Source organism: Athene noctua, unplaced genomic scaffold, assembly GCF_965140245.1.
Source record: "Athene noctua unplaced genomic scaffold, bAthNoc1.hap1.1 HAP1_HAP1_scaffold_50, whole genome shotgun sequence".
Classification (NCBI taxonomy): Eukaryota; Metazoa; Chordata; class Aves; order Strigiformes; family Strigidae; genus Athene; species Athene noctua.
This window is the reverse complement of record NW_027437544.1, coordinates 723,947-750,249: the sequence shown is the minus strand read 5'-3', so window position 1 is coordinate 750,249 and position 26,303 is coordinate 723,947. Positions and strand designations below refer to the sequence as shown.

Here is a 26,303-nt window from a genome sequence, read left to right as displayed (position 1 = left end):
CCCCGTCCCAGCGCTCTGTGTCCCCCATCAACTTTTCCTGTCCTCTGCCTGGCCCCGATGTGCCGCACCCTCCTCTCCAGGAATCAGAGAGCCCATCCAGGAGAGGATTTATCTTATCTCTGGAACTCGGGGAAGCATCACAGACAGTGACTTCTGGGGGGAAAAGAAGGGGGAATTAGGGAAGGATTGTTGGTCAAGAGTCCCCAGCTGGAGTTGCCCCTTTTGCTAGAAGAGGGAGAGTTCCGGCAGCGGTTTGCTGGCGGTGCAGTAAGGGCAGCGCGGGCGGGACGGGCCCCACCGGGGAGTTGTGAGGGGGCAGGAAACCCACCGTGAAGTGGAGGAGGAGGCAGTAACCCGTGGGGCTCTCGGCGCGGGTGCGGGAGGCAGAGGAGCTCGGTGGCTGCCAGGCGGGCGGTGCTGCCGGCCCGGCAGAGGGAGCGGCCGGTCAGGGCGGGCGGCAGGGCCAGGCCCGGCCGAGCCTGTCCCCTACCCCCCCCCCCCCCCCGCCGGTCGGCATCCTGCGAGCGTCGGCAGCGGCAGAACGCGCCGGGGCTCCGCGAGCAACCGGCCCGCAGTCGCGCAGCGGAGCAGCGATGGGCAGCAGCGGCGCTTCGGCTCCCGCAGCGTTTCTCGGCCCCGGGCCCCCCCCCGCGCCCCCGGCCCCGTCCCCTTCCCGCCGCGCCGGGCCCCCCCGGCCCGTCCCCGCCCCGCGGCTCTCGCCCTATTGGCGGTGGCGCCGCTGGATGGGCCGGCGCGGCTGGGCCTGGCGCGGCGCCGCCCCGCGGCTCTGCCCGGCCTGGGCCCGGACCCCGCTCCCGCCGGGGCCAGCGTGGAGCCGCAGGGCCGAGGCCGCCGCCGCCCTGCCCCACCCCGCCAGCCCTGTCCCCGCCTCCTCTTCCCCGGGCTCCCCCGCCCGCCCGCAGCCGCTCGGCAGCCCGGCCACCGGCCCCGAGCCCCCGGTGCCCGGCACGGGTCGGGAGCGGCCGAGCCCTGCCCCGGCACGGGGCGAGGGGTCCGTGGTGCCGGAGATCGCCTCGGCGGCCCGTCTCCGTTCCGGGAGCGGCGGGGAGCGACGCGCGGCCGCAGCGGCGCCAGGTCGGAGCGGGCCGGGCAGGGCCGGGTGGGCGGGGGCCGTCGGGCGGCCGGGGCGGAGCGGTGACGGCCCGGTCTGGCCCGCAGGGAAGGAGAAGGGGCGGCTGGAGGAGCTGTACCGGCAGGGGCCGCTACTGGGGAGCGGCGGCTACGGCTCCGTGTACTCGGGCACCCGCCTCTCCGACGGCAGCCCGGTAAGCGGCGGGACGGCGGCGGGGCGGGGGGAGGAGAAGCGGGAGGAGGAGGCTCATCCCGCCGCTCCCCGTGGCTTGCAGGTGGCCATCAAACACGTGTCCCGGGAACGCGTCGCGGCGTGGGGTGAGCTGGTGAGCGACCGGGGCTGCCGGGAGAAACCAGGGCATCGCAGGGGGGGGATAAGGGGAGGCCCGAGAGGGTGGAAACGGCAACACCGCGGGGGGAGCGGGCGTGGAGTCGCGGGGGGACGCGGAGCATCCCGGGGAGGGGCTGCCCGGTACCGGGGGGGCCGGGCGGGGGGCCCTGGAGCAGCCCCTTGGCAGGGGGATGCCCGGGCACCGGTGGGGTCGGGTGGGGGCACTGGGGCATCCCGGGCGGGGGCTGCTGGCGCCCCGCCCCGTCCCTCTGACAGCCCCCCGCCCCGTCCCTCTGACGGCCCCGCGGCCCCCCGCAGCCCAGCGGCACTCGAGTCCCGATGGAGATCGTGCTGCTGAACGCCGTGGGCTCCTCCGGCTTCCGCGGCGTCATCCACCTCCTCGACTGGTTCGAGCTGCCGGACGGCTTCGTCCTGGTGATGGAGCGTCCGGAGCTCGCGCAGGATCTCTTCGACTTCACCATCCAGAGGGGATCCTTGTCGGAGGAGGTGGCGCGGGGGCTGTTCCGGCAGGTGCTGGAGCGGTGCGGCACTGCGACGCCTGCGGTGTCCTGCACCGGGACATCAAGGAGGAAAATATCATCATCGACCTGGCCACCGGTGAGCTGAAGCTCATCGACTTCGGCTGTGGCACTTTCCTCCAGGACGCGGCCTACACCGAGTTTGCCGGTGAGCCCACACCCGGGGGCTGCTCCCGGCACTGCACGGCCCGGCCTGGCCGGGCACCGGTTCCCCCTTTGGAGGTGGGGGGGGCAGAATTCATTACTCATCCGGCTGCCAAGTTGGGTTTTGGCACGGGGCGGGGGAGATGTCGTGAAACGGGAGCCGGCTCCCAGCCGCTGCCGCCCACCCTGCCCGGGGCTGGGGTGGGGGGAGCCAGCCTGACAAAAACAAACACCCATGGGGGTAGCAGAAGGGGGGTGGGGGTGTTGCAATTCCGTGTGCTGGCCACCGGTTTGGTTTGCAGGCGTGGAAGGGTTTGGGCTGCTCCCCTCCCCTTGTTTGCCTTGGCTTTGTTAACACTTTTTTCTTTGTCTAAGGCAGGGGGGGAAGGCATGGTTTTTTCCCACCCGTGGGGGATTTTTTTTTTTTTTTTTTTTTAACATAACAGTCGGGCCTTCCCCGGGCCCATGCTGCCCTCTTCCAGCACCGGCGACTGTTTTTTACAACCCAAAGTTTGTAAACAAGAGTGCCGTGTTGGTGAGGGGGTGGCGGGCCACACCGTGCGTCATCCCCCTCCCCACCAGTGCAGCCCCCGTGTCCCCGAGGACGCTCGGGTGAGGATCCGGGAGCGGGCAGCATCCGCCTGACGAGCTCCGCCTGTCTCCCGCAGGAACACGAGAGTACAGCCCGCCGGAGTGGGTCTGCTACCACTGCTACCACGGCCGTTCAGCAACAGTCTGGTCCCTGGGCATCCTGCTCTATGACTTGGTCTGCGGGGACGTCCCCTTCGAGCAGGATGAGGACATCGTCAGGGGCCAGCTCTTCTTCCACCAGCCGATCTCCCTCGGTGGGTACCCGGCGTCGTGGCGGGCAGCGGGTTTGGGAGATGGCACCGGGCGCACGAGCATCCCCGCTCTTAGGGCTGTGGAGGAGGGTGATGTCCCGGGGTCAGCTGGGGGAGGTGGCACGTGTCCTGCCATCCTGCTCTCCTCCAAAGCAGCTCCTGGATCGGGAGGTTTGGGGGTAGCTCTGAGCACAGCCAGCATGGCCTGGGCACTGCAGACGGTGGGGGAAGTTGGACAGGAGCCTTCTCTGACCGGCGGCATCTGGTTTCTCTCCCCAGAGTGCCAGCATCTCATCAGGTGGTGTTTGTCCTTGCGGCCCTCTGATAGACCATCCCTGGAGGACATTTTCAACCACTCCTGGCTGCAAGGCACTCACCACCCCTAGGAGATGGCAGCCACCCCGCCTGCACGCTTTGGCCCGGGACCCTGGCCGGTAACAGCTCCGGGCCTCTCCTGGCCATAAGAAGCCAAGAAGACCAGGCTTCCTCACCACCGTAGCCTGAGCAGGGATCGTGGGGACCACGCACATCCTGTCCCGAAGCTGGGCTGAGACCTGATCTTCCAAGTGCTGGTGGCCACCATCCAGCCCAGCTCTCCTGGGCTCCATCTGAATGACCCTGTCTCATTTGCTGGTCTTGCCAGCAATATTTTTTTTTTTTTTTTTTTTTTTATTGGTTCTGTCACTGGTGCAGAGAGGAGACCTTATTGCAAACCATCTGGTTTTGGTGGCTCCCAAACATCTTCCTGAGCACCAGAATTCAGGATGGTGAGAGGATCGGAGACCTTATTGCAAAGAGAAGCTTCAACGGGAGAAAGACTTGGGGAGGAGGGCAGGTACTGTGGCCGAATCGCTGCCTCCTCCCCTGTCACCGTGCTCGAGTGCCTTCAGCTGAGATCTGGACTGTGCTGGAGGAAATACCTGAATTTTCCTACACCGCTGCTTTTCCCAGAGTCGCCTGGGTATATAATTCCTTTTCCCCTTTCAAAAATAAAACGTGTCAGAGGACACCTGGGAACCAAGCAGGCGATGCCTCATCTCCCGTGCCTCCACCTCGCCTGGATTGTCTGGGTTTCTTCGCTTCCCCGTGCCTGCGCCGCCCGGTCAGCGCTCAGAGGAACAGCCCAGCACTCGCCGTGCCACACAGTTCTGCATGCTGGAGCCACTGCACCGCATCCCACTCCAGGGATCGGCAAGGCCAAGCCGGCCGTTGTTGGGTACCTCACTGTCCATGTCCCTGATGCAATGTTGAGACAGTGCTGATCTTCTGACCGACTCTCAGAGATGTTTTACCTTTTTTTTTCTTTTTTCCACTTTTTGTTTGTATTTATTTTCATGGATTTGTATATTAAAGAGAGAGAGTTCTATCCGCCAGGATAACTTATTTATTTATGTATCATTCCCGTGGGTTTCCAACCCACACCTTGCTCCCACAGCTGCTGATCCCCCGGTTTTCTGTTCGGGCCTTCCCTCCGTGTCTGCCCCGTGTCCATCCCCACGCGCGGTGTTTCTGTCTGGGGGGTGCGGAGCGGCTGCCTGCTCCCCAACTGTCTCTGTACATAGTCCTGGTTGCTGTTGTTCCCTTGCCAGGTGTTTTGTTTTTCCCCGCGGGTGTCTTGTTTGGGACTGGGGAGGGGGGACCTGCTCCGGGCTGCCCGCCCTGTCAAGTCTTTATATATTTTGGCCCGTGGGTTTTTTCTTAATAGTTCATATTGTACAGGGGAATTCAGAAATCTTATATTTTTTTAATGTGGTTTTAAATAAAAAGAAACTGCTTGACGTGCTGGAGACATCCCTTTACTGCGGGGCGGGATGAAGGATGCTGCGAGCGCGCCGGGTACCGATGGCCGCACCGTGGCGGGGCTACTGCGGGGCTACTGCAGGGACCGCCCGCTTGTCTCCAGCTGAGACTAACTCCGAAGGCCTCGCCCAAAGGCTCGCTGAGCCACGTCAGCCAGGACCAGCCAGCCGCCAGCACCACCGGGAAGGCTGGACTCTGCGGGGTGTTTCCAGGGCCGACCGCTCCTGGCAGGTCTGGAGGGATCGCAGGGGCTGTGCAGCCCTTTGCGTTTCCGTTCACCCGCAGGTCGGTGCGGAGCGTGTGCTGGGCACGGCAAGGAAACAACCCTCAAAGCGACCTTGTGAAAGGCCGGGTGTTGTCAGCCAAATTAAATTTCAGTCGGGCAGATCCTGCTGCTCCAGCTCTGTTGGCGCGGAGCGGGTGTTGGGTGCCGGGGGGTGAAGGAAGCCGCCGGCGGGCTGTGCTACCTCCAGCTCGGCTGCGGCGAACGCGGAGCGAGAGGCAGTTGGTCTTGAGATTACGAGAAGTCGGTCGCCGTCAGTCAGCGGCGGTAAGGCTTCGCTCGAGCTTTTACCCTCCGGACTGTCAGACCCCACTGCCCAGCTCTGCGGTGCTTCGGCTTTGGGGGTGTTGTTTTGGGTTTTTGTTTTCACTTGGGATTTTTTTTTTAATGTGCTGAATTCTGAAGCCCTGTTCCTGCTCGACCTCATGGCGCACCTGCTGCGCTGCGCCCGCAGGGCTGTGTCTGCCCCAAGGAAGGGGCACGTTTCCCCTTGTGCAGGTTACTGTGCAAGTCCACCGTATCTCAGACAACAGGACCATCCTTTCCTTGGCTTGCCCCAGGGCTTTCTTGCTTAAAGCCCCCGTGCCCAGGCAGCAGTCCCTCTCCCTCGCTCACCTGGCTCTTGCCAGCACTGCTGTCCAAGCCGGGGGGCTGCTGTGCCATGGGGGGGTCCTGGTCCTAGAGCTACGTCCCAGCCTCGTGGGGTGACCTGGTGTTCTGTGTCACTGCTGTGCCTCCACCTTCAGCAGAAAGCCTTAACTCAGTTTGGTTTGCCTTTTTTTTTTTTTTTTTAAATTCAGCCAGCACTGCACTCCCACCTCTATTTCGTAACGTTTTATTGCTCCCCACTGTCAGCAGGGGAAGGACCCACATTTTGGAAAGCAGAAAAAACCGATGAAGCAGGAGCAGGATGAGATTTCAGACTGTTGGACCTTCCGTTCTGGGAGCACCAGAGTGCCGTGGATGGCTCAGGACTTGCAAAGGGCCAGCACTCATCACACCTGTGGCTTCCTGTACCCATCCATCCCCAGCAAAGGTGCTTGGTGATGCAGAAAGGACTGGCCAGGGCAGCCTGCAGCCACAGCAACAGGGATGGTTCCATTTTGCACGTCCCTGTCTGGGAATGAGTGATGAGCAACAGCCAAACCCCTGCCACGGCTATAAAAATGCAGATGAGCACTGAGGAGGAAAAACGCCCTGGGGAGCGGGGGCCGGGCTCGCCACAGGGACCCGAAGAGCTGGAGACTCGGAGGTGGCATCTCACCCCATGTCCTGCTGCAAGGAAAACATCCAGCTGCCCCTGAGGTGGCGTCTGAAGCCCTTTGGCCCTTCTCAGCACAGGGAGTCACAGGAGCTATTTTGAACACCTGCCTTAGGATGGGGTGAATTATCAGCAAACCAGGTGTCCTGCGGCTCCGCTCCCCACTAATGAATCCTGGTGGAAGTCGGTCTCCAAAGGCTTTTTGCCATTGGTCTGTGGGGCAATAGCACCACCGCCACAGGGCAGGTGGGGAAACTGAGGCACAGTGCCCCAACTTGCTTGCTGTCCCACCTTTTGTGGGGGAGCTTGGGCTCACCTGCCTTTCCCTGCCCTATCCCTCCTTAGGCTGGGGCCAGCCGCAGAGGAGCTCCCAGCTTTAAACCCCTGTTGTCCCCACATTCCCCAGGCCGGGGATTTAGTCCTCCAGGAGTCAAGACTAAAGCCCTGCACCCCCCTCAGCATGAACCTGTGGTGAAATCTGTCCCTTCACATCCCTCCTCTGAAAAATGAACCTGTGCTGTGACAGTGGGGGCAGCCAGGTGCTGGTTTCAGGCACCTGTAGCCCTGCTCAAGGCTAGAGTCCATGTTTTGGGGTTTACACCGACCTTCCTGAGAGTGGGATCTGCACAAACCCTGCCTGTGTGACACATCGAAACTGCATCACTCGGCCTGAGAGTTGGTGGGGGTTTTTAGGAGGAAAAAACCACTTTATTCACTGAAAACAAAAAAACAACAACAACCAGACAAGAACTGCAAAACCTTTCCAGTTGAGTCAAATTTAGCAGCTTCAGCTAAGGAAACATATTTTTTAAAGGAATAATTGGTGTGATTCTTTCATCCTTTTCCAAGCTTTTGGTCCTCTTTCTCCAGGGTAATATGTTTTGTGTCCTTAATCCCTGTGTTTATTACAGTTCAGAGGGGGTTAAACAAGCCAAAAAATGGAGCAGCTGCTCCTGTTTCAAATTGAAGCGGCCGCTTCAGTTAACCAGAAATGACACGCAGGCACGTGTGCCTTTGAACGGCTGCAGGGACGGCGATCTCACCCCACTACAAAAGCTGTGAGAAAAACAGAAGCGGCAAAATGTCATTTCAGGCCAACCCCTGCCAAAAGTCTTCCTCTTGCCCCAGCTCCTTGAAACGGGCAGGCAGGGCCGGGCCCCCGGCACACACGCACGGCCTCGTGAGCCACCAGCACCGACCCCAAGGGAAACCGCCCCCGTGCTGCCACCCGCGCGGCACGCGTGTGCCACGGCAGCCGGGATCTCGGTGCCAGGCTACTACTCGTAGTAAATCACTCGCTGTAGCATCCCAATATGTGCGCGTGGGTGCGAGCAGATCCCCCCAAAACACATACATTTGGCTCAGTTGCGCCCAGGTTGGCTCTGCTGTCACCAGCTGAGACCTGACGGCAATCGAGGCACAGCTGAGGATGCCGAGGACTTGGATTTCAGTCCCTGTACCCCATCCTCTGGGGGGTTTCTCTCCTTCTGGGGAGAGGGGCAGGATGAGGGCCGCGAGAAGACAGTGAGCCACCTTCCCTCGCCAAGGCGGGGAGGTCACTCTCCCGCTGCTCTAGCAGGGTGTTTCCAAACAAAGTCTTAAAAGAGTTTATCCCCGTTTATTCAGGAGGCGACTGCTTGTGCCTCATGGCTTGCCCCATAATGGCGGCTCCTCCCCCTCCGCGGCTGTCCTTACCAGGGGACATTTTGGCACCGGGGCTCGGCTGGGGGCTGGAAATTGCCCCAAAGGGCTTTGAACCCTTGAGGGGACCAGGACAGCCGCGGGTGCCGGCGGCGCCACCCCGGGGTGCCGCAGGGACCCGGACGGGCGCCGCCTCCCCCCAGAGCCGTGACCCCCGCCCGCGCCCGGCTCTGTCCGCCAGCTCCCTCCTGCGGCCCCGCGGGAGGTTGGAGCCGCTTCCTCCCGCCCTCTCCCCATGGTTTCGCCCCGGGGCTCGCTGGGCGCCTCCCCGCCCCGCCCCGCGAGCGCTCTCGCCCCTTCCCCGGGCGGTGTCTAACCCGGCCGGCCCCCCTCCTCAGCCTACCGCCGGCCCCGCTCCCGCGGCCGCTCCCCCCGCCATGGGATGGGTCCTTCGCCCCGACGGTCTCCCCCGCCTCACGAGGACCCTCCGCCCCGTGGGCTCCGCCCCTCTTCTGACGTCACTCCCGCCACCCGCTCGCCATTGGCCGGCCCACAGCTCTGTCCGCCCGGGTCCAAGATGGCGCCGCCGGGCGCTGCGGGCGGGTGGCGGTGAGGCGGCCCGCGGGGCCTGGCCGGCCGGGGGGCTCCATCGCCCGCCCGCTCGCTGCCGGGCCCGCCCCTCCCTGCCTCCCTGCCTCCCGTGGCAGCAGCAGCTCTGGCAGCGGAGCGCCAAGCCGCCGGACAGGTGAGCGCCGGCCCGGCCCGACCCCCAGCTCCTCCGGGGAAGGGCTGCAAGGGCCGCGGCTCCCCTCCCCAGCGGGGGGCGTTGGTGGGCGAGCTGGAGCAGCCCCTTGTCTCGGGAAGGGGCTGCCAGGAGCACCCTGCCTGGCCGTGGGGCTGGGGCCCCTGGGGTACCCCCTGCAAGGGTGGGGTGTACCGGGGGCACCCACCCCGGCTGTGGGCCAGGGGAGCTGGCTGGGGGCCCTGGGGTTCCCCTCTGCAGTAAGGGGGGTGCCGGGGGCACCCCGGGCTGTGGGGCAGGGGAACTGTGCTGGAGGAAATGCCCTTGTATCAGACAAGGGTAGTGCCAGGGTCGTCCCCTCATCTGTAGGGCAGGGCAGGTCCTTGGGGGGACCCCTGTGTGCACCCTCTGCCCCATGGGAAGCAGGGTGGGGGGGTCAGGGCCTCGAAGGACCCCTGGGGTGGCCTCAGAGCCAGGGCTGTACGCCCTCCTTTCCACAGATACTGAAGAGATCTCACCCCTTCCCGAAGCCCTTAGAGATTTCACCTTGGGTCGGAGCAACTCTGTCCCAGACAGGTGCCCCTGCCAACATGTGTGCCCCTTGTTATCCTCCCTGCGGGGTGTCACTCCTGGTCCACCTCTGCTCGATACGAGGGACTGTGGGGCCTCTCTGTGTGCACCTCCCCTGCTGTGGTTCCTCTGGCTGGGATGTCCCTGTTCCTGCCGAGGCATCTGCACTCACCCGGGGACGGGAGAAACAAGTGACATGTCTGGGGACGGGAGAAACAAGTGACATGTCTGATTCCAGTGGTGCTTAGGAAGAAGAGGCTGGTGGGGATGAAGGAGATGCTCCCTACAAGGCCTCTGGAGCAAGGCTCCCATGGGCACAGGGCACTCGCCTCTCTGGGGAGGCTTTCACAAGTGCTGTTCCTGTCTGGTGCTCCTCACGGCTGCTCTCATTTCCCTTCCCCTCCTGCTGTGCAGACACAGTCTGAAATGCTTAGTTGGATCTAAATTCTGCTGGGCCAGTTAAATCTCTCTTTCTAATGTGCTTTCACTCGGTTCTTTGTCACTGCGCCGGCTCCCTCAGGTTGGTGGGACAGTCCAGTCCTGTGGCAAGCAAAGGGAAAGCAATGAGCACTATGTGTTCCTCCTCTCCTGCTCACGGGGAAGCAAATGTTGTGCTCTCCCTAGGTTGTTTCGTCTCCTGATTGCTCCCGTCCCTCCCGGAGGTCACGGCCCTGCTCCCAGCTGGTGGTCTTAGACAGCATCTCTCTTCTTCAGTGGATGACTTCAGGCTTCGGCTTGGAAAGCTCAAACCTGGTGAACCTGCCTGGGAGGCAGCCAGTCCTGCCTAGACAATACACTCCAAGTCAAGGTTTTGGCAAAGTTCTCCCCTGCTCCTAACTGGCTGCTGCCCAGGAGCCTTGCTGCCACCTCGAAATCCCCCACATGCCCGTCCTTCCCAGGGACAGCTATGACAGGGCTTGGGCGACACAAGTGAGCCCCGCTGTCACTGGCTGGAGTCCTTCCCTGTCCTGCAGGGCTTGGAAATGTGAATTCCCAAACCTGGAAATCCCCTTGAAGGAAAAAAAGAATTAACATCAGTGTTAATCAGCACAGGGACTGAGACATGTGGTCACTCAGAGCGAATTGGTGGTGCAAAAAGAGCAGATCTTTAATCCCAGCTCAGGCTGGAGAGACCCTAACTCTTAGGGTCTCTCCAGCCTGAGCTTAGGGTCTCTTTGCTGCTGCAAAGAACAAATCTTCAGCCAAATGTGGCGCTTTGGATCTAAGGCTTTGAAGACAGAAGATTGTTGAGGCTGCCTTTGGTCTGTATTCACCTCCCAACAACAGGAAAGAAGTGCAACCCCAGAGTAGGCTGAGGAGATTATTTCTGGGTGCTGTGTGACTTTTTGCATTGTTGTCTTTTTCTTTCCCTTTTCTGCAGCATTCAACCTGTCTGTGGAGCACAGTATCCTCTGCTGGATCCCCGGCTCACCAAAAAGTAAGTGTTTATCTTCTAGATGCAGGCCACAAGGCTTTGCAGGGTTTTTGCTCAGTCCCGCAGTGGGTGGAGGTCCCCAGCACCCTCTGGCACTGTGATGTTCCTGCCGAGAAAGGCAGCAGTGGCATGTGGAGCTGCCTTGAGCTCTGCGAAAGCTCGCGGGGAAAGCTCATGTGCTGGTGTCCTTTGTGGCCAGAAATCCACATTGTACCAGCCACATCAAAGGAGACAGGCGTATTTTTTAGCAATGGTGTCTGAGCCCTCTGCTCCCCTTTGGAGACAGAAGAACTAAGGGAAGGGGAGGTAAAGCTGCCTGGCAGCTGTGAGGCTGGAGAACCACAGCCCCTTCCCGGCAGGAGAAGGCAGAGCTGATCTGAACCGCCTCCTTGTCTCTATCTTGTGCTGTGTAGTGGTGAAGGTTCCCCCTTTTCTGTGATGCTTCAGGTGGTGGACTTTGACTCCTGTAGCTGAACGGTAAATGCAAAGGCTCCTTTTGTGCCTGAGAGAAGAACCAGGCTGGCCTGTCTGCTGGGAGCCATCGCAGCTGTATCGGGAGCATCCGCGAGCGCAGACTGGCTCTAACTCCTGACATGCCTCTCCCCAGGTCACTGGACTTTTTTTGGGTGTTAATCTACCAGTTTTCTCTAGGTTGGGGGGAGGCAGAGCTGGAGGAGTCGTACTTCTCTCCCCTTTGCCCTTCTGAGCTGGGAAGCCTGGCACCTCTCCAGCTGTGTGCTGGCACTGTGGCCTCTGTGCCCTGCCATCGTACCAGCTCGGGCTCTGCCTCCTGCCAGCAGGCAGCGCAGAGAGTCTTAGCATGTTCTGTGGGTTTGGGAGGAGGAATGGGGAAACTGTAAGAATGGACTGGCTGGTTGGAGTGAGGACGTAGGGAAGGGAAGAAAATAGAGTGGTCTGACAGCATGGCTCTGATACTGTTTCTTGCTATCTCCCAGCTTCATCAGGGGCCACTCCAACATGCTGCCTATGAAAAGCAAGAAGGCCTCCAGCTTCTGTGAGTTTTCCACAACACCAGTGATTCCTGGGACATCGGTGGTGATGAAGATGAAGACTTCTCTTCCTCCTCTTCTTTGCAAACTCTGAACTCTAAAAGTGGCCAAGGCCACAGGAGCCCAGGTTCTGGAGAACCACAGCAAGCTGCAGGTGAAACCCGAGCGGGCCCAATCTGCTCTCAGCGACGTGCCCACCAACTGCAAGGTTGCCAAGTCCAGCAGCGAGGCCCAGCTCTCCAGGACAGCTGGTAAGAGCCGTCCCCAGCAGCAGCCTCGTGCTCTGGCGCTCCGCTGACTGGCTGCTGAACTCAGCCCCTTGCTGCTACTCGCGTGTTAGAGACGAGAGGCTGTGGCACAGCCGGTAGGCTCAACAGAGCCTTTCGCCTCCTTGTAGTATCCTGTACTCCAGGGAACCATTTCTGGAGGCCTGGCCTTAATGCCTCAGTCTCCTCTGCTGCTCAGTATCCTGCGTACAGGCCCAGCGGATCCCGTGTTCTGGGTGCTGGCGGATTGTGGAGTTGTGTTAAGCTCTTGCGTGGAGTTGCTCACTGTCTGCTTTCTTTGTGGCCCAGTGTGCTGCTCTTGGTCAAGGTCTGGATGAGGTCCTGCTGACCCCAGGTCGGGGCAGTTTGGGCAGAGAACTGGGCAGCGTCAGCCCCTGCTCGTGGCAGGTGGCTGGCTGCCTGTGCTGTGGAAGTTACCCAGCAGGTCCCTGCTGCCAGCAGGTGGCATTGGCAGCCCATCACCTCCTCTCTGTGCTAGCAATTAGCCTGATCACTCTTCAGATCAGCGGTGAGCAGAACAGATCTGAAGGCTGGTTCTTGTGGGATTCCCACAGCTCCTTCTGCCTCATCTCCTGTGCCCTTCTGCCCATGGCTTCCCATGGGAAGAGGGAATTCTGATCCCCTGGCAGCCAGGTGTCTGATGCAGGAGGAAGAGAGTGAGGGAGAAATGGGGGGAAATGATGGAAGAGCCACAGCAGATGCCTGTGAACCAGCTGATCCACCAGAGTGGGCCAGCGGTGCTCTGTTTGCTGGGACTGGGGAAGAGAGGGGTGCAGTCTGCAGCGGCAGGTCTCTGACAGTGGCCAGAAGAGCGAGGTGGGGTTGGAGAGGTGCAGACTCTGTCCCCACCTCACCGCAGCATCTGCTCCTGGCAGAGGAGGCCTGTGTGTGGACCCCTTCAGAAGCAGCAGTCCCTTCCCCTTCGGCCTGTCATTCTACTCATCGCCCGAATCTCTGACCAGAACGCTTTAGGTGCTTCCCCCGAGATGCTGAGGGAGAAAACCCGCCCGGAGAAGTTTTGGCAGCTCCTTTCCAGCCACAGCACGGACGTGGGTGAGTGTGGCAAAACGGGGGTGCCTGTGGGTGGGAAGGGAAAGGCAGAGGGGGCCTGCTGCCTGCTTCAGGTCTCAGTCAGGTCTGCTCTGGCATGGATGAAAGGACTACCTGCAGTTGCTCCAAGCGGGATAGTGGCACAAACTGCTCTGTTGGCAGGTGGTTATGTCCTCCACCAGCTGCCTGTCCGCTTCCAGTCTTTCTCCATCTCACAAATGATGGTTGTGATCACTGGGGACTGTTGGGCTCTGCATGAGAACTGAGGCTCTGGAGGATTGGAGCCCCTGCAGCCACCAGTCCTGTGCCCAGACTGAGCTGTAAATGTCTCTCCTCCCCTTGCTGCAGACACACGTCCCCCGTCATCGCTGATGTGGAGCCTTCCTGGAGGCTGGAGTGTCTCCAGAGCCCGCAGGAGCAGACTGGGCTTTCCTCTCCTTCTGGGTGTAGTGGTACCTGGACGTGCCTAGGATCTAACCCACTGCCACCACTGTCCCTTTGCAGATGAGCTGAGGAAATGCAGCTGGCCCGGTGTGCCCGGAGAGGTCTGGCCCGTGACGTGGCGTCTCCTCTCAGTGAGTACTCGGAGCTGTGACACAGGGGTCTGGGGGGACTGTGCCGAGCCAGGGACACGCGCTGCTAGACCTTCGTTGTGTCCCATAACCAGTTTTGCTCATTTTGTATCTGTGCCCAGCCTACGGGTGAGCTGTAGGGTTTTTTTTTTGTGGGGGAGTGTAGTTGCTACATCCTCTCTGAGCACAAAGCCCAGACTGGTGCTGGGAACCAGTCTGTGTGGTTCCCTCTTGTTTTGGGAAACTGAATCCCATGAAGGTGGGTTGCTCCAAGATCAGTAAAGGCATCAGGGGCTGGGAAAGCCAAAACCCATGAAAGCTCTTTCCCCAGCTCCTGAGTCTGTGCCTGATGCTTCCAGGCGCACAGCTGACCGGCAGGATTTCAGGGGGCGGTTTGTGCTGAGGGAAGGGGCTTTGCCCTGACACAGCTTTTCCTGCCACAGGGTTATCTCCCTGCAAACACGGAGCAGTGAAAGCTGACCCGGCAGCGCAAGCGGGAGGAGTGCTTCAGCTTCATCCAGCAGTGTTGCGATTCCCAGGACAAGAAGCACCATCAAGACACCTACTGACAGGTACGAGCCCTCTGCCTGTTGCCTGGCTTTCTGCCTTGGTTATGTCCCTTCCCTCCCTCTTGCTGCCGCTTGTCCGTGTGGTTGAGGGCATGCAGGGACTTCCTCTAGCTGTAGCTATCGGGAGTCTTCTCCTTGGGGACAGGACACCATGTTTCTGTCTGTCTTCTTACAGGCAGTAGTTTAAGCCTTCGCTAAATCGACCTCATAACTAGAATTCAGACCCCAGCTCTTTCCCAGCTCAGGGTACCTGCCCGTGCCTGAGCAGAGGAGACTGGAGATTAAGCTGTTTTTCTGATTTTTCTCAGTGCAGCCGTCACCTGCAGCCTTCACTGTGCTTGTCAGCAAGTGCAGCTCTTGCCTGGGGGGACACTGAGGGGTGGATTCCCCTCTGTTAGCCCACGAGGAGTTACTGTGCCCCTGGAAAGCACAGCTGGTGTGTGTGACCCACCCTCTCTTCCAGACCCACATGGACATTCCAAGGACCAGCGCGCTAATCCTCCTCTTCCAGCAGCTGCTCATCCAGGAGGTAAGAGGGGGAGCGAAGCTCCTGCCCCACGTTTGCCATGGGGGGTGTGGGGGGTTAGACCAGCACTGCCACGAGTGAGTTGGTTTTGCAGGGAAACTTCCCTGGCTGACAGCTCCTGATGCGAATACCTGCTGAAACTTTGTCCCATGTTTCTGAAATCAGACCTGGAGCTCAGGAGTGATGAGATCAGCTCTTTTGTGGCGAGATGTAGCCAAAAACTGGTAGAAGACCTGAGTCTTTGCTTTTGAGACAAATTCAAGGTGTTTGAACCAGAGGAGATGAGTTGTGTGCTAAGAAACCTCTTTTGTGTGAAGCAGGATGTGAGAAACACGGGCAGGGGGGGGGTTGCGAGGTGGCCAGGAGGTGTGAGGAGCATCTGTCCTCTTCAGAAAGAAGCTCAGCGTGTGTGTCTATGTCAGAGCACGGTGTCCTGGGGCTGGGGCAGTCTGGAAATAACACGCCGGCTGTTGGGGGGAGGCTGCTCTATTGGGGACTATCCTGACCCGTGATGTTTTGCCAGGAGAACTGTGCTGATCACAGCCTTGGCTTTCCACCTGATGCTCAGCAGGGTGTGCTGCACTGCTAAAGGGCAACCCTGCCCTAGGGGTGGAAGGCTCTTAAGCCACCTGCATCTTGCAAAGCCTGGTCTGCACTTCTTCAAACAGAGGCTCTGAGGAGCCTGGGCTGCTTTGTTTGGTGAAATGTGGGCTGGCCTGTGTGGGGGATCTGTGGATCATACCAGAGCCTCTCCGAGGACTTGCACGCTTCTCAGTCTCACCCGTGTTGCTGCAGAGAAGCCTGTCAGCACATGATCTCTGCTCCCTGAGCTTAGCAGTTACACTTTTCTGCCTTTCCTTTGTGCAGGACTGATGCAGGTACCTGCTTTCCCTCATTCTTCGCTAGATCTTTCAAGAATCCTGTTTATCTGAGCAACTCGACACCCAGCTGGCTGGGAATCAGTGACCTGGTGACTCCATTCTTTGTTGTGCTCCTCTCGGAGTATGTTGGTAAGTGACTTTTGCTGTTTGAAGCACAGTGTTTGAAATGGTTGAAGCGCTGGCATCAGACAGGTTTGCCTTGCTGGAGGGGATGATGTGTGTGTTCTTCCTTCCCAGAACATGGTTATTTTTAAAGGCAAAACAGCTCCCTAGGTTCTAGGGACTGGGTGGTTTAAAGGAGCAGTTACAGAAGCTAAACCTTTACTTCCCAAGTTGCTGACTCAATTCCCATTCACATATTAGTGAGCAATGTTGCCATCTGACAGCTGCCTGCAGCTCACATCAAACTGAGATGGTGGTACAAGTCCAGTCCTTGAGGCTGAAGGGAAACCGGAGGAAAGAAAAGAAAAAAAAAAAGCCCCTCTAATTTGTCCTGCAGGTGGGGGCCCTGTGGGCACCCTTGGCTGAGTGCTAAGAACAGAGATGGGAGACGCACATGTGGCGTGCTCTGCCTGGAAAGACTCCTCATCCCAGTGAGTAAAGTGACCGGTCCTTTGCAGGTCAGGGTGTGACTCATGCTCCAAGGTGCCTCTTAACAGAAATGACCCCACTAGCCAAATGGGAACCTTAAAATGTGGTGGAGGTCATGGGCTTTCTGTTAGCTGAGATTTGTGTACCTGCTGGGTCAATTTTCTTTGAAAAGACTCATGTTTGAAGAAGTTATAATTTCTGAAAACCACGTACAATTGCTTTGGCATTCCTGAAAGTCCTTCTGTCTTCCCAGTGTAACACACTTCAAGGCTTTGCAGGAATAAGGAAACAAAATGTGACCTCTTAGATGAATTGGCTTCTACCTGTGCAGAGACAACAGCAGATCGTAGATCGATACGGTGCTAACGTGGTGTCGTTATACCCCACAGGTGTTTACTCCAGAACTTGCCTGTAATCAGAATATTACTGATTTCATACCTTGATTTCAAGTCACTAAAAAGCTGCATAGCCCGTCTAGGGGATAAGAAGATTGTAAAGGAAAGATTGGAATGGACAACACAGGGAAAATAATCAGTGATGCCTGAGTTCCAGGAAACAGACACTCTCCTGGGAAAATGTCTTTTCCATCACTCATAGTCACAGCTGCCCACTGATGACCCCAGGGCCAGGGTGAGAGAGTAGATTAAGACCATCAGGGGTGCTGGATGGCACAGCCTGGCTGATTTAATGAGCTGTACAATAGGTAGTGTAACTGATGTGAATTAATCTCTTCACTGCATGACTGGATCTCGTTGCCTGCTCTGGCAGATGGTGCAGCCTGGCAGATCAGCTCAGCAAGCAAGGCTGAGCCACTGGAAAGTGTCTTTTCTTAGGCAGAGTTGTGGTTCTACCTGCTATTTAAATACTACTCCATTCTTTCTCTAATTCGTGAGGGTGGTATGGGGATGCTGCCCAGTCTTCAGAGATGAACAAAATCAGAGTTTGTTATAGTGTTGGTCTCCTCTTGGTGAAAAAACAGAGCAGAAGATCTCGCCTCACATGGAATTTGCCCGTGTCCTCACAAGTTTTATTTAGAGATACCCAGGTCACATGCCAGCTGTCCCTTGTGGATGGTTAGTGGCAAATGCAACTCACCCCTCATGCACAGGAGGGTTTGGGAGAGTATGGATCTGCAGTCAGTGCTGGGAAGGAGAGGTGTGGGATGAGAGCAAGAAGCCCAGGACATGCCTTTTTAGTCAACTTACAGTCCTACTGTAACATCAGCAGCCCCTGATGAAAGGGTAAAAAAAAGCAAGGGGGTGGATTTTTGAGTCTCTGTTCAGGAAACCGAACATATTCGATAAAATATGGCCGTGTAGGTACTTAAGCATGTTGGAATATATTGGGCTTGGTTAGTGCTAAAAATACCTTCTTGATTCTTTGTTACCTTTGTTCTCATTGTAAAGTAATTGATGAGTTTGTCTTTGAACAGTGAGGCTCACCTGAAATTTTGCAGCATTTAGACAGCTTTGTGGCTGGTTGCCTTTTTTCAAGGCCAGGAGGAGGATATGAAATACACTGACTGATGCATAACCCTCAGGGTGAGGCACCAGAAGCAAGTCAAGAAGGCAAACTGGAGAGCCAAGTTGCTGATTATACTTCATGTGTCAAATATTCTTCTCAAAAACAAAAGGCATTAGACGTGAATAGGACAAATGTCTGTACCCTCACACCATGCACGGGTTAAATTCTTTCTCTACATGTTCTGATTAATAAAGGACATAGTTTAAAGTTGATTAAATTAGTTTCACACATCTTGGAAGCCGTGGAAAGATGAAGATCAGCAAAGAGGTGAGATGTTCAGGAGAAACTCACTTCCTGTATTTGACTTGGAGGCTGCCCCATCCCAATGGCGTGTCTCTGCCTTGTGTTCCTTCTGAAAAATTCATTAATTCAGATCACTTTTTTAGCAAAAGCTTTTGTCTTGGACAACATAAAACCTCTGCACTGAGCCTGTGCAAGAAGTAGTCCATTGTCTTTGCCTGTTACAATACAGCCCTCTTGCCCTGCAGCTTCTGTACTCGCAGAGCTGGGCAGTTTCAGGGAGAAAAAGTAGAGATGTCCCAAATTCAGACAGTGATCAACACACGCTTTCCCAGCACTGCTTACACCGAAATCACTGATAGGTTTTGGAGTTAGCATTGCTCTGGTGTGGCAGGATCCCATTATAGCTCTTGCCCTAATGCCTGATTCACATTTTTAAGGCACTCCCAAGAAATCAGAGAAGCAAGCAGTAATTCATTGAGCTGCCTGCCATAAGCCAGCTTGGTGAAAACCAAGACACCAGATCATCCAGCAAAAATTAGATGGCCTGGGATGTGGTGGGAAACCCAGCTGGCTAATTTAGGCTAGATTCCTCACTCTTGGATGGCTCGTGTGAGGAGACCCAAGGCCTGTCTGGGTTCTCATGTGTTGGCCTAACCAGGTTCATACCAGAGTAATTCAGTTTGTCCGTGCAGGTGTGAGAGGAGAACGAGGTCTTTAAATAGAGATTTGTAACCATGGGGTATAAAGTAGGTGCTCTCTTGTGGCTTTTAATTGCCATGTTAGTTCTGTGTGCTGCTTGAATGCTTCGTTCAAGGCTTTTAAAAGCTACAAAAGACATCATCACCTCTGTTAAGAGTGAGACTAAATATGATGCCTGCTGCGCTGTAGAGTAAGAGCTTGCAGCCTCTGTCCTTGTTACTTGCACTTCAAAACTTCCCTCTTTTCAAAGGAACACTGTGTGAACTTAGCAAAAACCTGACTTCAGTTTGAGTTTTTAAGTTTAAATTTGTGGCAGGATGTGCTTAAACTTGTTATAAATGCAGCAAAGTAAGGAACAGGTTTTTTCTAATTCTTTTCAAAGGCATGACTGTGTGTGCTGAGTTGGTTGTGTCAGGAAAGGGAGTCAAACTTCAGCTGGTGGAGGGGGCCTCATTTTCTCAGAGGTAAGAGGTTTCAGAAGTCCCTTGTCCCCTGGCAGGGATGGGGAGAGCTGCCTGATCTCGTGCTGACAGTTCTCTGCATTCCTACACATACCATCAGGCTTACGCTTTTTTCATCTGGGCCTGGGAAAGAAGCACTGAAAAATGTGTTTGTGAAAATGTAAATTATCAGCAGGCTGTAGGCATAGCTTGCTCTTCTCTGATTGTAACTCACATTTATTTAGGACTTGACATTGTCCATTTAATGCAGCACTGAAGTTTTATACGGGTTTCTAAAGCATCACTTACCATTTCATTATCTGACTTCAACAGCAAGAGATGACAGCTGAGCTATGTTTAACCCAAAAGAAGCAATAAAAGAACATGTGCTTATTAAGCAGTAACAGAGGAATCCTACTAAGCTCTCTCTAAAATTGCTTCCCAAACTAGAAGTGTGCGTTCTTCCAGTAAGTGTTGGGTACTCGTTTCCCAGAAGGAGCCAGTTAGTATTTATTACCAACATTAATGTGGCTCAGAGAGAGGTGTTGGCCAGTGACAGGTTGCAGTATGAGCACAACAGTTTTGAAATGTAGTTTTATATCTTCCTTCCTGTTGAATAATGATTTCCTAATCTGAATTTATCTGAAGAAAAACTGACAGAGCAATCAGACTAACTGTGGGTGAATCTTGCACGGAAAATACAACCAGGAGTTTATATGAAATTCTACTGAGGTCCGTGTTAAGAAATTGTGTTTTTTCTGAGCTTTTACCATTTTGAGAAAATTGAAAATTATATTTATTATCCATTCAAATGAAGAATTAGTGATCTGAGATACAACTGTTTTATAAAGCAGATTAATTACATATTTGTACACAGACTTTGTGCTATAAATATGCCCTGTAGTATCTGGAAAAGTAATGAAGTAATTGTTTCTGAATTCTCAAATCTGTGCTAACATGTGTTGTAAACCCCTTCTTTTTATCCAGAAACAAAATTTCCTGTGCAATACGATTTTTTTTCCTTTTTTTTCTTTTTTTCTGGAAGGAAGAATTATGGACGGTTCAGAAGGAAAAAAATCTCTGTGAGGAAAGATACAAATCAGTCCCCTGTGAGACATGGCTGTTGTCCCCACGCAGTCACTGTGCTGTGCAGCCTCCGGGGGATGGAAGGATACCCCTCCCTGCTGGGCTGCTTCATCCCCAGGAAGGCAGTTTGCCGTTGCCTGCTGGGGGGAGTTGTCTCCCCTCCTATCCTACCCCTCAGACTAGTACTGTCCCTCTGTCTGTCTTGCTCTCCTGTTACTCCAGGCTCAAAATGAAAGGCAAGGAAAATGTTAGAGGAGAAGACTCAGTGGGGGCAGAGAGCGCACCTGGAGAGAGCCGGGACTGACAGAAACGTCAGTGGCTGCAGTAACCCAGGGTTCACAGACTGCTCAACCCGGGTGCAGAACAAGTATGTGCAGAAGGTGAAGTTTGCCCCTTTCTCCGTCAAGTGCAGGTGAGCTGACAGTTGTAAAAAAAATCTGCAGAAGTTCTTGAGAAAAAGGAAAATGTCTCGGTGGTTTTGAGAGAATGGTTATACTGGTCTTGGGCCAGCAGGACGACTCTCCTGCTACAGACTGCTGGTTCAGGAGCAAAACTGTCCTAAGCTGTGATCAGCTTATCCTGCTCCACCTCTGCTGGGCCCACTCCTGTGAGAGCTGGACGGCGTGATCGCGAGCATTTGTGTCCTGGACACACAGTGCAAAAAGCTCTTCTGCAAACAGAGGCAGATGACTGTAGATTTCAAGGGAACAAATTTATTTCTTTGCTTTTCCAGTTGCAGTGGCAGCCATCAGATAACTATTGCATCAAGTTTTTAAACCTCAGGCTCATCACCTGTCAATCTGGAGCAGTCTGCTGTGACACTACAGGGTTTTTTGTTAATCTCTGCACTCCTCCACTGTCATCCCTTTGTAGCCCACCGTTCCCATAATGGCTGTGGCTGTTTCCGCAGAGTTTCAGAAGGCTTTAGTAAAAAGTATATACTAGCTGTTTTTTTCAAAGGCTCTTTAAAACCCTGTCTAGCCTGGAAAGATGCTCTGGCGCGGGGCCCTCAGGAGGACTGCAGGCAATTGCTGTCTCTCAGCTGGCTTGTGAGCTCAGCCAGCTTTCTTACCAGCTTTTCTCTCCTCAGCTCCCACTCAGGGAAATAGTCATGACTTTATTTCCCTTCACCTGTTGTATTTGCAGCAGCTCTACAGAAGACTGTAAGCTCCATGGGATGCGTGCTGTCTTTTACACCCCCACACAAGCTTGGCTACCTGAGTGTTGGGATGACACATGCCCCCAACACAGCAGTGCTGACAGACCTCCTGGAAGTCACTCCCTGCTCCGTGCTTTGGATCGAGGCCTAATGAACTGCAGTTGTGAAGGGGTTTATTATGAAGCTGACACTTTCACCACTAGACCAAATCTCTCAGTTCTCTACTGAGGCAAAACCCTCCTGGTTGCAGCTGATAAAATCTGTAGGCTGTGGCTGGATGCTGCATGCCTGAAGCAAAGCATAGTAGTTTAAGTGACCACCTTTTAGATTGGCATATAACTCCTAATAGGTGCCGTCTGTCTGCACAGAGATGGAAACAAGGACTGAAGTGTTAACTGTTTAGTTGAGTTCTGTTGAGGTGAAATACCCAAAGGGCTCCTCTCTGTGCAGAGGAGAGCTCAGCATGACCGGGGCAGAGGTGGTTGATGTGAAGTCATGCACTTTCTTCTTTAATCAGTGATGGGATGATAATGGACAAGTGCATTCGGTTGTGAATTTCATACAGTATGTGTCCGCAGTCCTTTGGAATACAAATGCTGTAAGCCTCCAGCTTGCAGGGGTTTGCTGCAGCCAGAGCCCAGCTGCTCTCTGCCGGCTGCCAGGGGCTGGGCCGCTGCTGGGGGCAGGGTGGCAGGGGACAGTGCCAGCCCCTCCTGCAGAGACACGGTGCTCAGGGAGAGCTCAGCCCTGGGCCTGGGCCTGCACACGGGGCTAGGGGATGGGGCTTAAGAGATACGATTAGAAGGTACCACAGAGAGATGCACAAATACTGATTAATAAGTATCAGCCCTGCAAGGATTTTAGTCCGGAGCTTGTTTGCAGCTGGACGGGATTAACCAGCTGTGTGTCCAGATTCTGGCAGCTGAGCGTGTGCTTTTGTATGTGAATAGTCCCATTGAAATCCCTGGAAAAAACTATCAGAGTTGTACAAACTTCATGTCTGCCACTGACCTGAAGCCTGCTACAGGTTACGCAGGGTATGATCTTTTCAATGGCATTGCTTTTATTGACTAGGATAGGATTACTGGCCCCAAGTCATGGTGAGCTGTTTGTATGGACCTGGGATTTAATCTCCTAGGGGAAGTCTCCTTTTCAATTCCTTTCCCTTTTCCTACAGTACAAATTTCTTCTTGCATTAGGCATTCCTACCTGCTGTGAAATGTCTTGGCCACCCACAGCTACATCTGACGACACAGAAGACAGTGCGTGTTCTCCTGTGCCTGAGAGCCTCTACAGAAAGGTGGAGTGACAGCAGGATGACTGCAGATGGTGAACTAAAGATAAGGTATGGTTATCAAGATGCATAGCTAGTGAATTATTTCAGTAGTTTGGGTTTAAATTTTTCTTTTGAGCTTTATTGCAGTCACTGAGGTTTTGGTTCATGATAAAAAATAACATATATATATATATATATAGTCAATTATGGTTCATTGCTTCATTATTTTAGTAATTTTGTTTAGTTTTCTACTTGAATCAGCACAGCACAAGGATAGAGTCATTATATATCATATAATGATATATAATTAATATATATCATTATATATATATATATACATATATATAATTATCTATAATGATATATAATATCATGTGGAGTAGAGGGCTGGGAAAATAACTCTACCAAAAAACTAGTATGTTGGGAAGAAATACATTGTTGTGTTGACTATGATCAGTAACGCCCAAAGTGTGAAGGAAGTAAATGCTGTCCATGTCTGGCTCTCAGCTGCTGTTATAATTTCAAAATAATCCTCATCTGGGTGGAAGAAAACTCCTTCTGCTTTTCCTCAGAGTGACTGTTGTCCTCCTGTTCCCCTGTGTGATGTGCACCACGGAGGAAGGAGCCAAAGGAACTTATTGCAGATGTTTTTCCATCTTACCAAGTCCAAAATTCACTTTCAGAGCAGCCCTGTATAGTCACAAAGCTGTACCTGGTTAAAAGGTTCTTGTGACATTATTATTAGAAATTGCTGCAGCAACAACTTGCCAAATGAACCGTTAAAAGCAAACCAGGGTCACTGAACCACAATAAAATTCATTAAAGGCTGCTTGGGGCAACACATGGTCTGAAGGTCTTTCTCAATTTAAGCATTCGTCTCTTCCAGTATCTGTGACAGAGCCCTCCACCTCTCTTTTTATCTCACTTGCATGTAAATAGCCATTTCTTCTAGTGACAGGTTCCTTTGGTGGTGTGTCACTGTAAAAATGGACGATCTACTGACATGCAGAAATGTGACTTGGGGGGGAAAACCACCTTTTTACTATTGAAGGAAAGGGTATGGTCTTTCTGCTTGGGGAACTCTTGAGTCTTTTTGGCTCTTGCTCTCCCCCGTGAACTCTGAGTACCAACTTTGAGGCTGAAGTTTCAGAGGTGCTAAAGCATTTTCTCTTCAGCTGATGAGAAAGGAGCTCCAGAACTGATTCCTGTCGATAGAGGAGCCACAGCTGGAGCCCACTGTGTGAAGTACGAGCAGCAGCTTGCCTGTGCCCCAGAGCCTGTGCCGACACTGCCATCTAGCTTCTGCTCTTGCTTCACTGCAGTTGCTCACGTTCGTGTGTTACACAGCTTTATTGAGCCCCTGGTGGTGAGTCACGGTCCTGTGACATTGACTTCTGCTCAGGTACGTGGGTTCATTCCCACAAAAACGTTTGAAGTGGTCGCAGCAGGGCTGAGTGATGGCAGACGGCTGCAGCAAACAGTAGAGGAGACCTGAAGTGTCAGTGCAGCAAGAAACTCCCAGCCTGTATTTGTAGAGAGGGAACTGAAATGTGTCTGTCCAAATTGTTACAGGATTTTTGGCAGCACCACGACTCAGGCAAACCCATCCTAAGTCTGTTGAGTGTTTCCAGTCACAAAGCACTGGTAGTGTCCTCAGACACGGTACTCTGACAGGTCACCTTCCTTTGGGCTCAGTGCTGTCTTCTGCTTTCCTGCGCCTCTCTCCTACCCTTATCCGTCTCTGTCTCGTACCATGCATAAATATTTTTTCCTCTTTCACCACAAAATTTGTAGCTTTGGCTTCTTGGTCTATGGTGACCTGGGAGCTACTTGTAGTCCTAAGTACTGTCTTTAGGTTTTTATGCATCTTGGTTGGAAAAGCCCTTGAAGCTCCTCCAGCCCAACCATGACCCTCCCCCTGACCGTTCCCAACTCCCCCAGATCCCTCAGCGCTGGCTCAGCCCGACTCTTCAACCCCTCCAGGGATCCCGGGGACTCCCCCCCTGCCCTGGGCAGCCCATTCCAACGCCCAACAGCCCCTTCTGCACAGAAATCCTTCCACAGAGCCAGCCTGACCCTGCCCTGGGCAGCTTGAGGCCATTCCCTCGGGGCCTGGCGCTGGGGCCTTGGCTCCAGAGACTCATCCCCCCTCTCTGCCCCCTCCTGGCAGGGAGTTGCAGAGGGCCAGGAGGTCTCCCCTCAGCCTCCTCTTCTCCAGACTGAACCCCCCCAGTTCCCCCAGCCGCTCCCCAGCAGACCTGTGCTCCAGACCCTGCCCCAGCTCCGTTGCCCTTCTCTGGACACGCTCGAGTCATTCAATGGCCTTTTTGGGGTGAGGGGCCCAAAACTGAACCCACTCAGCAAGGGGCGGCCTCACCAGTGCCGAGCCCAGGGCTCAGATCCCTTCCCTGTCCCTGCTGGCCAGGCTGGTGCTGACACAAGCCAGGATGCCATTGGCCTCCTTGGGCACCGGGTCACACTGCTGGCTCACTGCAGTTGTGTCTGTTGCATGGTTGTATTAAGCCTGTGAAAGCAACTGCCCAGAGCAGGCAAAGCCACATTCCATAGCCTTTTTTCTCGATGCCTGCTCACACTGTAAATTCCTGGCCCAGCAGAGCTGGTGCCTTCAGGCTGCCCCAGCACCTCTGGGCACAGCCCGAGTGCTGCAGGGAGCTGCACCCGCTGGCCTGGCAGTGGTGAGGAGACCAGCTTGTCCTTCAGTGCTTCACAAGGCATAAAGAAAGCAAGCTGCTCCTTCCCAGCACTGCTTCTGAACACGCTGTGTTTGCAGGTGACACCAAGTGCAGCGGGAGTGTCGATCTGCATGAGGACAGGGAGGCTCTGCAGAGAGACCTGGATAGATCGGATCGGTGGCCAACGTCAACGGGATGAGCTTCAACAAGGGCAAGTGCCAGGTCCTGCCCTTGGGCCACAACAACCCCCTGCATGGCTACAGGCTCAGGGAGGGGTGGCTGTACCCTGCACTGGGGAGGCCACACCTGGAGGGTTGTGTCCAGGTTTGGGCACCTCAATCCCAGAGAGATCTTGAGGGGCTGGAGCGAGGGCAGAGGAGGGCAACGAGGCTGGGGAAGGGCTGGAGAATCAATCCTGTGAGGAGCCAGGGAAGGAGCTGGGAGTGTTCAGTGTGAGGAGGAGGAGGCTGAGGGGAGCCCTCATCCCTCTCTACAGCTCCTGACAGGACATTGCAGAGAGGCTGGGGCTGGGCTCTTCCCACAGGGAATTAGTGACAGAACAAGAGGGAATGGCTTTAAACTGCAACGGGAGGGTCAGACTGGACATGAGGGAAAAATGTTTCCCAGAAAGAGTGGTCAGAGAGTGGAACAGGCTGCCCAGGGAGGGGGGAGTCCCCATCCCTGGGTGTGTTTAAGGTCCGTTGGGATGAGCTGTGGGGGGATGTGGGGTAGGGAGAACTTTGTAGAGTCGGGCTGAGGGTTGGACTCGATGATCCTGAGGGGCTTTTCCAACCTGAGTGATTCTGTGATAAGCTTGTTATTGTATCACGTCATCACTCTGGTTGATAGACCTTACACTAATGACATCACATGAATAGAAAAGATGAACTTATATTTAAGAAAGAAAAGAATGTGGTAGAATTTTTGTAGCTTTTTTTTCCTCCAAGCAATTGCAGTAGAATCCTAAAAGCATAGATCTAGAATAAAAAAAACCTGATTTTGTAAAACATGGCAAAA

At 54.9% G+C, this 26,303-nt stretch overlaps 1 pseudogene; it reads left to right on the top strand.

The window, feature by feature from the left end:
• The first annotated feature begins 7,953 nt into the window (after positions 1-7,953).
• LOC141954989 (TBC1 domain family member 22B-like) lies at positions 7,954-15,567 on the top strand (annotated as a pseudogene).
• Positions 15,568-26,303: the final 10,736 nt, after the last annotated feature.